We start from the raw sequence: 16,021 nt of genomic DNA on the forward strand, positions 1-16,021 counted from the left end.
GCATCAAAAATGGCCACGTGTGCTTTAATCTTTCTGGATCTTGTTTTGGGATCTCATAATGGGCAGAATATATCAAAAAGGTTTTCACAGGCTTTTCTTGTACACAGAGAAAGTGACTCCTTAAATCAGGACTACTTAAGCAAGTGCTGTTACCCTGACAAATCACATTTACCTCAGTTTAAACAGGAGAAAAACAGTAATCCTAGATTGGGGACATTTGACAGCATCCTGGGCTAGTATTCCTCAAGACTGTTAAGGTCATGAAAAGAGAGGTTAGACTGAGAAACCGTCATGGTCAGAGGAGACTGCAGAGACATGACAACTAAATGCAATGTGTCATCCTGAATGGAATCGTGAAACAAAAAGAGATTAATGGAAAATCTGGTAAAATCCAAATAAAGTCCAGAGTTTAGTCAATAGCAAATGTGCCAATGTGAGTTTCTGAGTTTTGACAAGTGGACAAAGGTACTGTAATATGTTAAAAGGGTAAATCCATTGCTAGGTGAGGGGTACAGGAACTCTGTACTTTCTTAGCAATTTTTCTGTAAATATAAGACTATTGCAAAATAAAAAGTCTCGAAAAATTTCATTTAGCAAACTGGGAATACATTTAGGAAATCAGTAGGGATATCATAGTCTAAGTCCACTTGAATTTTTCCATGTGAAATATTTGATATGATTGAAATGACATGAACAAAAACACACCAGGATACTTTGGCTTATAAATATATCTACTATTAATCCCACTTTTGAGAGTAAGTAATAATTACTGACTGCCTTTATCTGAAGATGTTAAATATGTGTTTTCAGTTGTTCCCATGGCAAACCTTCTACCTTTTTCACATTCACTAATTACAATGCAAATTTTCTGGTTATAATTTAACCTTAAAGTTTTTGAAACCTTTGGAAAAAAAAGTAAATGATGAAAGTGTGGTCTGGAGGCTTTTGCTTTTAGAGTTGTTATTTTGTCACTATTCACTCCCTGGTAAAGCCCTCCCTCCCCATCTTTTGAATGTTATTTTTATTATAGTTGAATTTCTCTTACACTGAAGAGAGTTGGTAAAAGGTCGGACGTGGAACTCAATTTTTGTAGTTTTATTATATTAGCTGTAACACCATGAAGCATATAACACAAACTCTTCTGCCTATTTCCCATTTGACAATTTCCCTTTTGTGAAGATAATCGGTTTCTATAATGTAATCATCTATATTACACACATTGCCCTTTGAAATAATCACAATAATTTCATTGTTTTCCTTTCATCTTAATTTTCATACGTATATACATTTATTGATTGTGGTTAGAGTTAAGGAATGTGTAGAATTTCTCCTTTGTAGCGTTTAAGGCTATTCCCTTCCAATCTTGGAAATTTCCAGTTAAGTAACAGTGATACATATCAACTCAATCTCGTTTCACCAAAATCTATTGAACTCAGATTACAAACCATGTTTGAGATACATAAATAACAGACTCTATCTTTACTCTCAAGAAGCTCAGAGTCGGATTTAAAGACTGTTAGGAGAACGGTGGTTATGGGGACACACGGGGGGAGGCACTTGGTTCAGATACGGAGTGAAAAGAAGGCTTCCTGGGGGAAGTAAAGCAGAATCGCTGAAGAAGAGTAGAAGTGAGCAGGCAGAGAAGGAAGGAAGGTGTTCCAAGTAGTAAAAACTGCAGCTGGAAAGCTATACAAGTGTAGGAGAACATGGTACATTCAGGGAACTGCCAGGGTTTCGTGATGGAATGTGAGCTGCGAAGGAAGAGATACAAGAAATGAGGCTGGAGAGGGCGGTAGGGAAAATACTGGGAAGGGCTTGTATCCCTTGTTGTAATCTAAAGGGAGTAAGGAATCCTTAACAGATGTAAACAGGGGAGGGCAGGTGTGTATTTTTGAAATAACGCCCAGGCTATACGATAATGAGCTAGCAAAGGTTAAGTAGGAGCAAAGAAATACGAACAATTAAAGGAATATTAAGTAACATAGCCTCTGTTATCCTTTCTGTTTTCCCTATTCTGATCAGAAACAACTGTGTAAAGCTAAATACCATTCAAATACAAGCGTTGATTTGAATCAAGCTATGACTGGTGGCAATTAAGGGATTAGAATAAGATACAATAGAGGGCATCTTGTTTTTGCTGCCCAAAACCCATTCTTTTTCCTTCTGGTCATAATACTCCAAATTCCCTTTGGGAAAACACCCATCCCCCATTCTCAGGCATGTGATTTGGGAGGGATTGATTCCACTTTTAACCCCCAGGTGGGACTTCTTAGGCTTCCATCAAGCAACTAATTTCTTCCCTCTGACCAGATACTGGGTTGGCAATGAGGGCAGAAACCAAGAAGAAATAGGTTGGACTTCTAAGGAAAAGAAGCTCTGTTCCTTACTGGAGTGACTGCTAAGATGTGTGCCTAAGCTGCCATCACAATGAGCTTGACAATGGAGCCAGCCCTGAAGAGGCAAAGCTGATGCATACATCCTGGTAATACTGAGGTAGGAATCTCTTTTCCTCATATATAAAGTGGTTTTTTGTTTGTTTGTTTTGTGTGTGTGTGTGTGTGTGTGTGTGTGTGTGTGTGTGTTTTGCCACTTGACGGTTTTCTGCTATTTTCAACCCAAAGTATATTGACATAAAAAGTCACACTTTATTTAGAATTTTATCCATTCAACAAACTTGAACATGCGAGGCTGTGTTCAGGAGCTGGGATTAAAGCAGTGAACCAGGTAGACATGGTCTTTATTCTCAAGATGATTATATTCTTTAGGAAAGGATAGGACAGACAAATGAAGTCCTGTATAGATGAGATAATTTCAGACTAAGTTAGCTGGTATGAAGAAAATTAATAGGTGGATGTGACAGAATTGGGAGAGATGGCTTAAGATACAGTAGGTCAGGAAGAGCCATTTTCTGAAGATGTGGCTTTTTAGTTGAGACAAAAAAGTCAGCTATGGAAATATGTTTGAGGCAGATGGTACAGCCAGGGCAAAATTCTTCAGTTAGGAAGATCTTTTGAGTATTCTGAAAACATAATGAAAATCAGTATTATTTGAAGATAATGAGCAAGAAAGAGAGACATGACTGGAAGGGTGAGCTTAGTGTACCTCTTCCATGAACAAATCCTACCCCCTATTTTAACCCAGATGAGGAATAATGAAAGCGTTCAGGGAGAGGTATGTTATGTTCCTAGTAACTAGGAAAAACTGTCTGAAAGTATGACTTAGGCTACGCTTGGAGATACGAACAGTTAAATGTGCAGCAAGCAGTTACATCCATTTTGTAGAGAAAGTATTGTCTTAACATTCTGTGACGAGCCAGCCGCCACGAGTCGAACAGTTCCTGACAAGGGGAGTGGGAATGAAAAAAGGCACTCACACATATGCTAATGCGGCCGGTCTTCAGTGGTCCTGAAGCACCAGGTTTATTTTCTCTGCTGAATTTATACCTTTTGAGTACATGCAAGCTCACAATCACAAAAATGCATTACATCATTAACAGTTGATTTTTTAACTTTTTCACAGAAACTTACTTAATCACTGAAACTCCCCAAAACGATTGTCCCATGACAGAATCCATCAATTACCCTGATTAGCATCACTATGTCTTGAAACTGGTTGTTCCCACTTCATACCTTAGCAGTTCGTAAGCACCCTCCAGGTGCAGGCAAAGACAATGCCTCAGGAGCACAAACCGGTTATGCATTAGCAGAGCCATTAAGGCTTGCAATTAGCTTTAACCATGGCTCCCCACATCTCCCCCTTTTTTATTTTATATTTTTGAGATCGTGTCTGGCTTAGGTGGTCAGTACAGACATTTTGACTTACCCGTTATTGGATATCAATCATCAAAGCGATCGACTCCTGTCTTAGGTTGTAAAAACGCTTACTGATCATTACCCGTCATTGGCTACCGATCTCCTTTGAGGAAAGCCAGAGACAGCAGAGGCTTTTCCCAGGCAGGGGGAAGGAGAGGCAAGGCCTCTTCCCATATTTTTCTAAGGCAGCTCATTGGGGGTCCCCACTCGGTTTTGCCTGGCTTAGGTTGTATCTCCCTTGAGATATCTTACCCGTCTTTGGCTGCAAACCATATTTTGGGGACCAGACAGAGAGACATAAGGTGTAAAACATAAAGATAAGCAAAGTCCTAAAAAGGCACAGTCTCACTGACTTTTTTTTTTTTTTTTGCTAAGAAAAGACATGGGGGGGACAGTCGGCTAGGCTGCTGTGTGACTACATCTCCCCCTTTTTTGTTTTTGAAGCATGAGAAACACAGAACAATAAACAGAATAGCAATATCCCCAGCAAAAACCCTCTACCCAAAGTCTTTATCCATTTAACAGGGTCTGAAGTGGAAAGTCCTTTTGCAGCTGCGGAATGTGAGAGCTTTTTTACACCCTAGGGGCGTGGATGGGTATCTATAGATGTCTTTTTTTCTGTGGGCTGTCGCTCATGGTATGGTTTAACACCGACCAGGAATTTACAAAGGTTTTTTTTCAGGACCTGGAGAAATACAAGCAAAGCCTCTTTCCCATGTTATCTCACAGGGAGAAGCAGGATCAGCTTCTTCACGTAATATTTTAAACAAAGGTTGTAATTTACCAGTTGTCAACTGCAACTGAGGTCTAATCCAATTAATGTCTCCCAGTAGCTTTTGGAAATAATTTAATGTTTTTAAACAATCTCGCCGGATTTGTATTTTTTGAGGCACAATGGCCTGAGGCATTAAACAATATCCCAGATAAGAGTAAGGAGGCACTTGTTGAATTTTTTCTGGGGCTAGAACTAGCCCATAATTGTGGAGCTTTTTTTTGTAAATGAGCAAAAGCAGCAAGCAACTTTGGTTTACAAGAGTGGGCAAGAAGTATGTCATCCATGTAGTGGATGATGTGAATATCTGAAAATGCCCTTTGGGTAGGTTTTATTGCAGCTGATACAAATTTTTGACATCATGTAGGGCTACTAGCCATTCTCTGAGGTAGCACTAGCCAATGATATCTCTTAAAAGGTTTTTGTAAATTAACAGAAGGAACACTGAAAGCAAATCTAGGGCAGTCATCAGGATTTAAAGGTATAGTATAAAAACAATCTTTCAAGTCCAAAACAATTTTATATGTGTTTTTTGGTATGGCTGTAGGACAGGGCAAGCCTGGCTGTAAGGCTCCCATTAATTTTATGGTTTCATTAACCTTTTGTAAATCTTGTAATAATCTCCACTTACCAGATTTTTTATTAATAACAAAAATGGGAGAATTCCAGTGGAATTAGAGGAAGCAATGTGTCCCTTTTAAAGTTGCTCCTGTACTAGCATCTTGTAAAATCTTTTGTAGGGGGGACCTTTGATCTTTTACGCCTGATAATTGTCTGATAGTCACAGGGGCTACAACAGGGGCCTCAGGCTGTGGATCCAGCCCTGCTTGTGAGCTTCTTCACAAGCCATTTGAAGAGGGGATCCTACAACAGAGTCGGATCCTGGATTAACATAACCTGGCGAAGGCTCAGCAGGCATTTCCCAAACCGAAGACTGCAGCAGAGGTCCCCACCTACAGGGCTCCTCAGGAGGAGGTGCAGAGGGATTAACTGTAGGGGGATCTTTACCCCGAGGATTTTATTGATCTCTAAAAGGAATCTGGGGACTCCGAGGACAATTTCCTCCATCCACAGCAACTTTAAGCTCAATCAGCTGTCCCTGAATCTTTCTTAGCTGATCTGCAAAAGAAAGTGCAGTGCCTGCAGGCTGTTTGTCTCCTTGAGCCATAGCCACTAAAGGAGGGTTTTTGTCCCTATCATAATTGGCTACTTTATCTTCTAATTTTTTTTGATCCTGAGGGCTCAAATCTTTCCATATGTCGTCTGGAAACTCTTGAGCAACCGGCTCTTTGTTAACCTTAAGAACTCCTTCTAAAAACTTTGCGCCTCCTCCCTCCTCATCGCCGGCTTGTTTTACTTTTTCTAATTTACATTTCTCATTTTTAAGGTTCATACAGTCCCGGATCAAAGTCCACAGTCCAAATGTTTCAATCGGAACCTGCTGAGGCCCGTGGACAGTGTAAAAATCCTTTAATTGTTCTCCCACTTTCTGCCAGATTTTCAAGCTGACTGTTCCTTCCTCAGGAAACCACGGACAGACTTCTTTTATAAAGTCTATGAATTTATCTAACTGCTCTCGGCTTACACGACTACCGCGAGCGGCAAGCAACTTCCTAAGTCCTCTAACATACAGGTCCTTGCTGGTTGCGAGACCCATCCCTTTTCCCTGACTCAGTCCTTCTTTCACACAGAAATCACCCAGGTGCCCGTCTGGCCGTGTCCCTTGCGGGGCTAAATCCGTCTTAGCTAGAGGCGCTCCGGTATAATCCCCCGGACCGGTGGGTTGTAAAGCCCAGTCGCCGTTATGCCGTATGACAGAACCGGAACCGCAGATTGGGGCCCAATCAAGCTCCGTAACACAAAGTCGTGGAGCTATCACTCACTCACACACTCATTCGACCGAGGGGACAGTGCCGTACTCACCACGCATCTACTGATAAGCTCCAATGAGCCGGGCCCTTCCCACGCGGTGTTCCTCACTATTACCCCTATATTCAGGTCCCTGTTCGGGCGCCACTTGTGACGAGCCAGCCGCCACGAGTCGAACAGTTCCTGACAAGGGGAGTGGGAATGAAAAAAGGCACTCACACATATGCTAATGCGGCCGGTCTTCAGTGGTCCTGAAGCACCAGGTTTATTTTCTCTGCTGAATTTATACCTTTTGAGTACATGCAAGCTCACAATCACAAAAATGCATTACATCATTAACAGTTGATTTTTTAACTTTTTCACAGAAACTTACTTAATCACTGAAACTCCCCAAAACGATTGTCCCATGACAGAATCCATCAATTACCCTGATTAGCATCACTATGTCTTGAAACTGGTTGTTCCCACTTCATACCTTAGCAGTTCGTAAGCACCCTCCAGGTGCAGGCAAAGACAATGCCTCAGGAGCACAAACCGGTTATGCATTAGCAGAGCCATTAAGGCTTGCAATTAGCTTTAACCATGGCTCCCCACAACATTCTAAGATGTGAGGATATATCCACTTTATAAATTTTATTGTTATTTGGTTTATAACAAGTTCAAAACAAACTGAATACAGACCCATGTGTAGCCATGGTAACCTGTGTAAAAGCACACTTTTCTTGCAAAGAAAATAGCAAAAATGGCTATGTAACCAATAAACTATCTTTTCTAAACATCCAAAGGAAAACTAGTCAAAGAGAAGAATTGAATGTAATGAGGCATGGAATTGCAACTCAAGAAAATATATTACAACATGGTTTGTCTGTAGTAATCTCTCACACAACCTTCACTCAGGGATAATGCACATGCTAAGATAAGACATGGTGTCTTTTTTTCTTCAAATGTACTGTCACGGTGATTGATTAGTAGTAAGTGAGAAGGTGTCCTGAGCTACATTAAAGCGAGGAATTAAATTTTGTACTGATGCATTCAGAATTCGAAGGTAAACATGGATATGTAATTCATATACATATGATTCATATTGAAGTAGGTACATCATGTATTAAAACTGAATGGTGATTTCTGTGTCAGTTAGCACGTGGGTGAATAAGAGGTTTTGGGAAATGTCAAGGCATGTCACTTTACTCTCCATATCTAGTGATACCTCATTCAAAGTCCGTGTAGTTATTTATGAGTAATATAGAAGAACACATAATCATTATAGTAATGGAAAGAAACCATAACCCTAAATTAGTAAGAACTAAACTCAGATACAAAGGAAACAGGGATAAACCATTTCCCTTTCTTCCATTTTTACAGTGTGTGTGTGTGTGTGTGTGTGTGTGTGTGTGTGTGTGTTTGCTTTTGAATAAAGTTGGTGGCAGAAGTATGGGTATAGATAATGAAGTTGTACGTAATTTATCAAACTTGGTGTCAGATAAACATAGTGATGTGTAGTGATTTTTATTAAAAACTGAAAACTAACCAAAGAAGGCTTAATGAACACAAAAATACATTCAAATTAATTAAAGAGCTGTCACACCTAGCGACAATATTTCCACAGTAACTGTGATTAGTTTTAAAATTTCTGCGTAGATTTAAAAATCCGAAGCACCTGAAGTATGTTTCAATGGTACTCTATTGGGAAGTGATATGTCCTCATCAGATAATGTGCACAACGTTAAATTAATGGCTTGTTGAAAGATGTTAAAATATAGAAAGGATATTAAAACAGAATACTGGCATAATGAGCACGTTCATACACAGTGACATTAAGAATCTATAAAAATGGAGTCATTATTCCTGAATAAGAGTAATGGGATTTAATTAAGAATGATGAGTACATAATGAGAACTGGTCAGTTACTTCTTTTCGTGTTGTCCTTTTATGCAAGAAAATGATGAAATCTTGGTGAAATGAAGGGCCATGAATGGGGAATATAATATGAAATATATTTAAGTATAAGAGATTTGACTGAGTGCCCAATGCAGAAAGTCCCTAAATCATACAGCTTATCCAAATGGAAAAGGAAAACAATATTTTCACCATCTTGCTTTAATCAGTCCTTACTAGATTCTCAGTGAGTTCATAATGAAATTGATGCCCACAGTGTGACCACATAGGATTTAAAGTTCATTATCTACAGGTTATTAATAAATTATGTTCACATTGATAATTGGTTTGCTATAATTACTAATTCCTTGTTCAATGGGAATTAAACTAGAAAATGAGGGAATTAACCTCACTTAAGTGGAAGCTACACAGGGCTGGGAGCCAAAGGACTTGTTCTAATTCAGCCCTGGCTCAAGCATGCCATGCGGCCCCCATAAGGTTGCAAGGTATTCTATTTTGAAACAGGGCAAATATTCAAATTCTCTGCCTGAAATCCGCATGACTAAAAATATTCTATTTGGGTAATATTTAATCTTCCCATTTGGAAAACAACCTGAGAAAATTACCAAACTTAGCTGTATATTTTCTCACTGTTTTCTTATGTCATGAGGCCTGGGATATTATTCTTACACCCTGCCCTGGTTTTTACTACATGTTACTCTGGTGGGAAACTGCTGGGCAGAATAAAGGGGTCCTCCAGGGCTCTGAGCAGAAGTTCCCATGCAGCAGAGTCTAGTGTACCCCTGGGCAGCAAACACGGCACTTCGGCTCTACCAGGCAGGGGGTGATTGTACAATAGCTCTGGAGGTTGTAAATACTTGGTTTGCCCCATGTAATAATTTATCTAGTTTTTAGATTACTTCAGTGCTCCATAGATGAGTAATAATTAAACACTGTTTCAGAAATAGTTGACTTTCCTAAATCGCTAAAGTAAAATTTAATTAGAACATTTCTTGATAAAAGAATCCTGATAATTTTTAGGTATGAATGTGATACTATTCGTACATATAATTGATACGTTTTCTGTTGAAGAAGTGAGTCTATTCTTTTGATACCATTATATAGAAAAAAAATATTTCCTTTTGAAAATTCACTGACAAAACCTCTGGCACGACTTTCTAGAATATGGAGCCATCAAGATTCCATTTTGAAGCAAAGTGGTCATGTTTAAAATTAGGTTCAAGGGGTAAAGATAAGCTTGGTTTCCCTTATTTTTGTGTCAATGAGAATAATACCCCAATTAGCATTTTGTTTGGTCCTTGGTAAACAAAAGCTTAGTATTTTGTAGATGGATTAATAATACCAAGTTATATATGAGTAATTATACGTGTTCTGTATTATAAAGAAATCCATTTGTATTTTGGTGTTGCTCTCCTCCCTAATATTTTATTTAAAAATGAAAGAAGACTAAATGTATCCTCCATCTTTTAAAAGGATCACATTTTAAAATGAAGTAGATATTTTAAGTGTTTGTTAAATCAAAGAAAAGAGTGACTTGAAAGTGTGAGGGAAAATGGAAAGTCTTTCATGAAATTATGGCACATGGATGTAGGCTTTTAATGCTCATTTTTCTAAGCATATGCCAACATTTTAATTTTTTTTTCTTACCTACAGAACTCTTAGGGATGAGCTTTTCATTACATCACGCTTAGCAGAAATTGCATTACATAGAGACTGTGTGATATAATGAGGGCTGGAACTATCCATGTGTATTTCAGCATAAACCTACTACACTATTTTATCATGCTCCTAAGTGCACTTTCCCTAACAAGTAAAATTGTCCAATAACTCAGTATATAGATTATATTATCCTTTTCCATGGGTTGTTCTGTTCTGTGCCCTTTTCTCCTCTTCAATTTCTTTTCACATGGATGCAACAACATTGCTTCCCGTTGTGAAAGTTAATGAAACTAGAAAGCATACAAGGGCAGGAATTATGCAAAAAATTTCCCCAACATTACAACGTGGGCAAATACAGGGACTTCCAGCTTTGCAGTCAATAACACAACTCGCCCTGCAAGTCAGGATTGTAAATGATTAGTCAGAATCTACAGGTACAGAAAAGATTCTTTTACTTTGTATAGTAACTAGGGTAACTCCTTCATTTCAGCCGATCTGCGGCTGTTCTCAAGGTGTGTTCTCAGGACCACTTGAGTTTCTCTGTGACCTTTTCTCAGGATCCATGAGGTTCTTTTTTCCAACTACGTATCTTGGTAAGTCCAGGTTTTTTTCATACCCTTCAACCAAAAGCAACATATCACAACAAATTGGATGCAAAAGTAGCTATGAAAATTCAGCTGTCTTTAGTTAAACCAGACATTAAATAGATTTTACAAAAATGTAAGACAACACTATTCTCATTAATTTTTGTTTTGTTTTGTTTTGTAAACTATAGTCATTTTTCATAAAAATGTTTACTATTGTGCATATTAAACATGCAGGCTATTGTTATTTTTACAATACCTTATAAATAAAATGTATTTAAATGTCACAGTATTAATTTCTAAATACTGATGAATATACTATAACTACACACAAAAAAAGCTCTTTTGGGTTCTCAATTTTTAAGAGTGTAAAGGGGACCTGAGACCAAAAAGCTTGAGAACTGATGCTTTAGAGCATATTTTCCTTCCACCAGTTAAAGCAGAAGGCAAATGTATTTTCATCCTAAAAATAAAAATCTGAGTAAACATAAATTCTGGATTCATTGTCTCCAATATATATTCTAAGGTAGTTTTCATGGCACTAAGTGGTATGAAGGTCTGAGAATATCATCGCTAAAAAGCAACAAACGCAAATATTTAGAACCCAAAGTGCATACAGTTTATCCTAGTTATCTGACTTAAACTTCTATATGAGTTAAGTTAACAATAACATTTATATACACAGTATTTTTGATCTGGGAATCTCCCTGTGTGTAGGACCGACTTAAGATATGTGTAGGTTTTCTACTGCACAGTGGGTTGGCACCCCTAATTCCTGCGTTGTTCAAGAGTCAACTGTAATTTCCTTGGTGTTATGTGAATTTATAGTGCAATATCATGAATATTCAAAATTATGGCCCCAACGGTATTTTGACACGCTCTCATTTCCACTCTACCTTTATTCTTCATTTGAAGTTGTTGGTATTTCTTTTCTGTGTTTAGGTATCCAAATCCTTTTTGAATTCCTTTTATTTATTACATGTTAATCTGGATTTGTTGCTTCCAAGGATTGTAAATAGCCTGTAGAAAGAGTTATGTTCAAATTTGTTTTCCCTAAAACACAAAATAAAGTAATGCATAGTAGGTGCAAAACAAACACTTCTTAAATGAATAAGCAGGTGTTATACAACTTGTTTAGTACAATTAGCATTAGCTTCAATAAACTACTAATTATTTTTTTGTGGGAAATTGCATAAACAATGGTAAAACTTTAGTGACTAAATTGTTTCTACAGTTTTCTTGCTTTCCATACTTAATAGAAATGTGTCTTTTCAGAATTGAGTATTTTATTGTTTTCCCAAAATCAAGGGTTACAATTTCAAATTATATATGTGTGTATGTGTATTGCTTACTGTGTTTCCTTTTCTCAAGACACGATCAAAAATGCAAAATATCTATGAAATATTTATTTCATGAATTTTAAATAAGATAATTATGATACCCAAAAGATTAGATGACTCAGTTAAATCAAGGAGTTAGCAAAACTGTTCTTTGCTTAAAGTGTCAGTAAAATTGCCTAAGTCTAGACGATTATACTGTTACCCTCATTTTAAAGTCATCTCAAGGGGAAAAATTACTGCAGTTTAAGAAAAGTTGATTTTTTTTTCTTTCAGAAATATCTTCCAAACAATAACTATTCATTAATTTTTTTTAAACTTAAAAGTTTAAATTTAAAATCAATTCAACAGTGGCTGCAGCCTACACAGAAGTAGGAACAAAATGCTCAAGACTAAAACCTCAACCAGCAGCAGTTAAAGGGGCTGGTCTAAGAGTGTGGCAGGGATGCACAAAGAAAAAAGCCATTCCCATTTATTTAAATTTATGTAAATCACAACTTAAGTAGAAACTAAGGCCTTTTCTGCCATTAATAACTTCTCTGATTGAAAATAGCAGTGATCTTAGCACAAACAATCAAAGAACATGAGAGATTAAAAAGAAGATTGTCAAAATTATCTGACAGTAAAAGAAGAGAATCAGGACAAATTCTTCAGCCAGCTAATACTTAGTGTTGTAGGACTTAAAGCCAATATCATTTGTAAGTATTCATATGTAGTTAACTGATACTGTATACAAATTATATTGTATTTTGTGAATTATTCTGTACCAGTGTTTCTCAAGCTGTTTTTTCATTATCAACCCCATAAAGAGAAACATTCAATTCAATTTAAATTTAATTTCTGCTTAGTGAGAGAAACTGAGTACTAAGGAATAAGATTTTGTTGGGTAAAGTTGAGCTTTGGAGGGTTATAAACCATTATAATATATGATACCACCCTCCCCTGGCAAATTTTACTCCCTTGGGGCAATATTACTCCAGTTGCAAAGGCGTGTTCTATATGGATTCCATTTTCTAGTATGTTAACTGAATTTCTGCTATTAATGAAAAATACTTTTGGCAGCTTATTTCTCCAGAGTAAATGTCTGAACTACATTAATAATGTCTGGATTGTTAAAGATCTGATTTAAAAAATATATATCATGTTCTTAGAAATTTGATTGATTTTCTATGACTATTTTGTGGATAATTTTCACAAAGAGATTGTAATACATCTCCATGGGTAGTTGTTTTTTTTTTTAACACAGGCATGTAGTGGTAGTCTAATTCTTTATGTTTGTTTATTTTTCTATTTGTTAGCAGAGAAAGACATTTTTAAAGAAAAAGACATAATTTAATTCAAACCTGCTGATTAAATTCTGTGGGAGGTGGTTGTCCAGAAAAAGAACTTGGAAAATAATGAATTTTCTTGGGAACATGGAGCCAACATGAGCATCTTAGTAGGGAAACCCTGACTCCACCTCTAGTGGAAGATGACACTGGGAAGGACTAGATTCTTTCACTCTGTCTCTCTCCCTCCCTTCCTTTACTCTCTCTTTCTCCCTCCCTCTCTCTTTTATTTTCTCTCTTCCTCCTTTCTTTCTCTCTCTCTCTCTTATTCTCTCTTTCTCTCCCTCCTCTTCCTCCTCTCTCTCTCATTCTCTCGCTCTCTCACTTTCACTCTCACTCTCACTCTCTCACTCTTTCTCTGATCTGGCATGGCTATTTAGGGATGTGATCTGTGTTATCATCTGAGTTGAAGTGGTTTAATTTCCTGAGAAAGTCTTCTTCTATAGGCTGAGAGGAGAAAAGGAGATGTCATTCTCAAAGTGGAATTAAAGACATGGGGGTCATCCCAGAACTTCAAGCTCTGCAATTAACATGGAGACTAAATGTCCCAGAAGCAATGCTCAGGGGAATCAATAGAGTTAACATCTCTATTGTTATTTAATACAAGAACTGGGGGCAGTTACACTGGAGGAAATAGTAGTGAAGTGTTCTTAGTAGGAGGAAAGTAATAACTCAGGACACAGATACTTGGGTGGTGTACAAGGTGCCTTCATTCAACCATTTGATACGTCTGAGGCATGCCAACTACAGAGAACTGTGTGAGACTCAGCTTTATCGGATAGAGAAGAATGGTATCTGACAGATTTTGAGGAGGTAATGGGTTTCATTTTATTGCACCTAGAATTTTAAATATTTTCAGATATGCTTTGGAATTATTATGAAAAAGTATAAATCATGTTATAAATCATATATATTATTTTACATAGATATTAATTCGCTCTTGACCATTTTCATGTGACCTTAATTTCCAAACATTACACAGTGATACCCCTAAACTATTCTTTGCCTAAATGACATGTCATGATTCCTGTATAAACATTTCAAACGATAACACTGGTAGCAATTCAGTTGTGGCAGCATTGCCGTACTGGTAGGCCATGTTTAAGCAATCTTTTTGAATATTTTATTTCATTTTCCCCTTAGCGTTTAGTGAAAATGAGTGATTGAAAAAATGGAAAAGAATGATTACTAATACTAATGGTTACTTGTATACATCTCATAATCAACACTATTGAGACAAAGATAGGGGTTATTAAAATGTTGAAAATAGTGTATCTTTCATCCTATTGCTTTTAAGATGAATGATTATATATTCAACTATGAAATCAAAAGAATCAAAATTTAGAACTATGGGTCTGAAAATCAATAAGAATATAGGATTCCTACCTCGTATGTCTTCCTATTTCATGTTACACCAGGATAAATTCAAAATTGATAAAATATTTTGAGAAATTAAAGCATAAAAGTAGTAGAAGAAATCATAGGAAAATTATTACTCCAGGATGAGAAAGGCCCTCCTGACACAAAAGTCAGGACACATAAAGAAAAGATTATTCCAAAAAAAAAAAAAATCTGCATCTCATAATCTGCCATAAGTAAAGTAAAAAATGAATATTTGTAATTCATATCAAAGAAAAATAATTAATTTCTCCAATTAGTTTTATATATCCCCTAATATGGGAAAAAACACCAACTAATTGACCACAAAAAGATAAAAGAAGCAATAGGAAAATGGGCAAAGAATAAAAGACCATCTCTTCTACTTCCTAAGAATGAGGAAATATTTCTCAGAAGCCGCCTGCAGCCTTTCCTTCATATTAGCCTCAATCGAATCATGTGCCTGTATTATCAATACAAGGGAAAAGGGTTTGCCATTTTGGGTTTAGTTTGATCATCTGTTGGATGTCGGATCATCAGCCATAATGACCAGTGCAGTGAGTCATGCTTAAAGTTAGAGATGAAAACAAAGAAAAACAAACCCAAACAAACTGATGTATTTTCTGTCTTCCTATTTATTTAAATGAAAAAACAAAAAAGAATCTATTTTGATGGAAAAGAAGCTACGATTGCAATTATTCAATGTTAATTCTCAGTGTGGCTTGTCTTGAGTCTCAGAATTCTAAAACTCTTTCATCTGGTGTTGGTACCATAGGTGTATTGCAAAGTAGATTTAATGGAAACTATGTCTAAAATGCTTAGACTACAAAACGCTATGGCAGAGACTGAAGATTTCTGATTATAAATGACATTCTTCCAAACAAAGACTAAATGCATGAGTCACACAAGCAATAGAAATACAACTCAAGATACTAATCCCTTTGATACAGATTTTTACCTTAATTTTGTGTAAAATTATATGGAGTAAATCATGAATATTCAAATATCCTCTATCTAACCAGCATGTAGTAATTAAACATTTCCATTTGCCACATGTAAAAGATGGATTACTAATTTAAAAGTTTAAAAACATATCAGTAAGAATCATACATTCCACCTTTTCAATTTTGTATTCATAATCCTGAAGTTTAGTTATATCAGTCCTATCTGGAGTTTATGGGACAATAAATATAATGTAAACATGAAAGAAATCTGAATTATCTGGCCTATTTTTTTATATTGCAAATAATATTTCATGCTTGTTTCAAGGCAAACGTTTACAAAGTGTTTCCACATGTATCTCACTTTAATCTTCACATGAACTGAAAGGTAGGTACACCCAACAATAGCATCACTACTTTACAGATGAGGAAACTGAGACCACAGA

General features: G+C 36.7%; 1 long non-coding RNA gene across 1 annotated transcript in view; it reads left to right on the top strand.

Annotated features, from left to right (window-relative positions):
• Window positions 1-10,477: 10,477 nt before the first annotated feature.
• Window positions 10,478-16,021, top strand: part of LOC109445101 (uncharacterized) — a 220,119-nt gene continuing 214,575 nt past the window's right edge. The window contains exon 1 of the long non-coding RNA XR_016019633.1: window positions 10,478-10,601. This is a non-coding gene — a long non-coding RNA (uncharacterized LOC109445101). The remainder of the gene's footprint in view (window positions 10,602-16,021) is intronic.

The sequence above is a fragment of the Rhinolophus sinicus genome, chromosome 17, assembly GCF_057876585.1.
Source record: "Rhinolophus sinicus isolate RSI-liver-muscle chromosome 17, RSI-T2T, whole genome shotgun sequence".
Taxonomy (NCBI): Eukaryota; Metazoa; Chordata; class Mammalia; order Chiroptera; family Rhinolophidae; genus Rhinolophus; species Rhinolophus sinicus.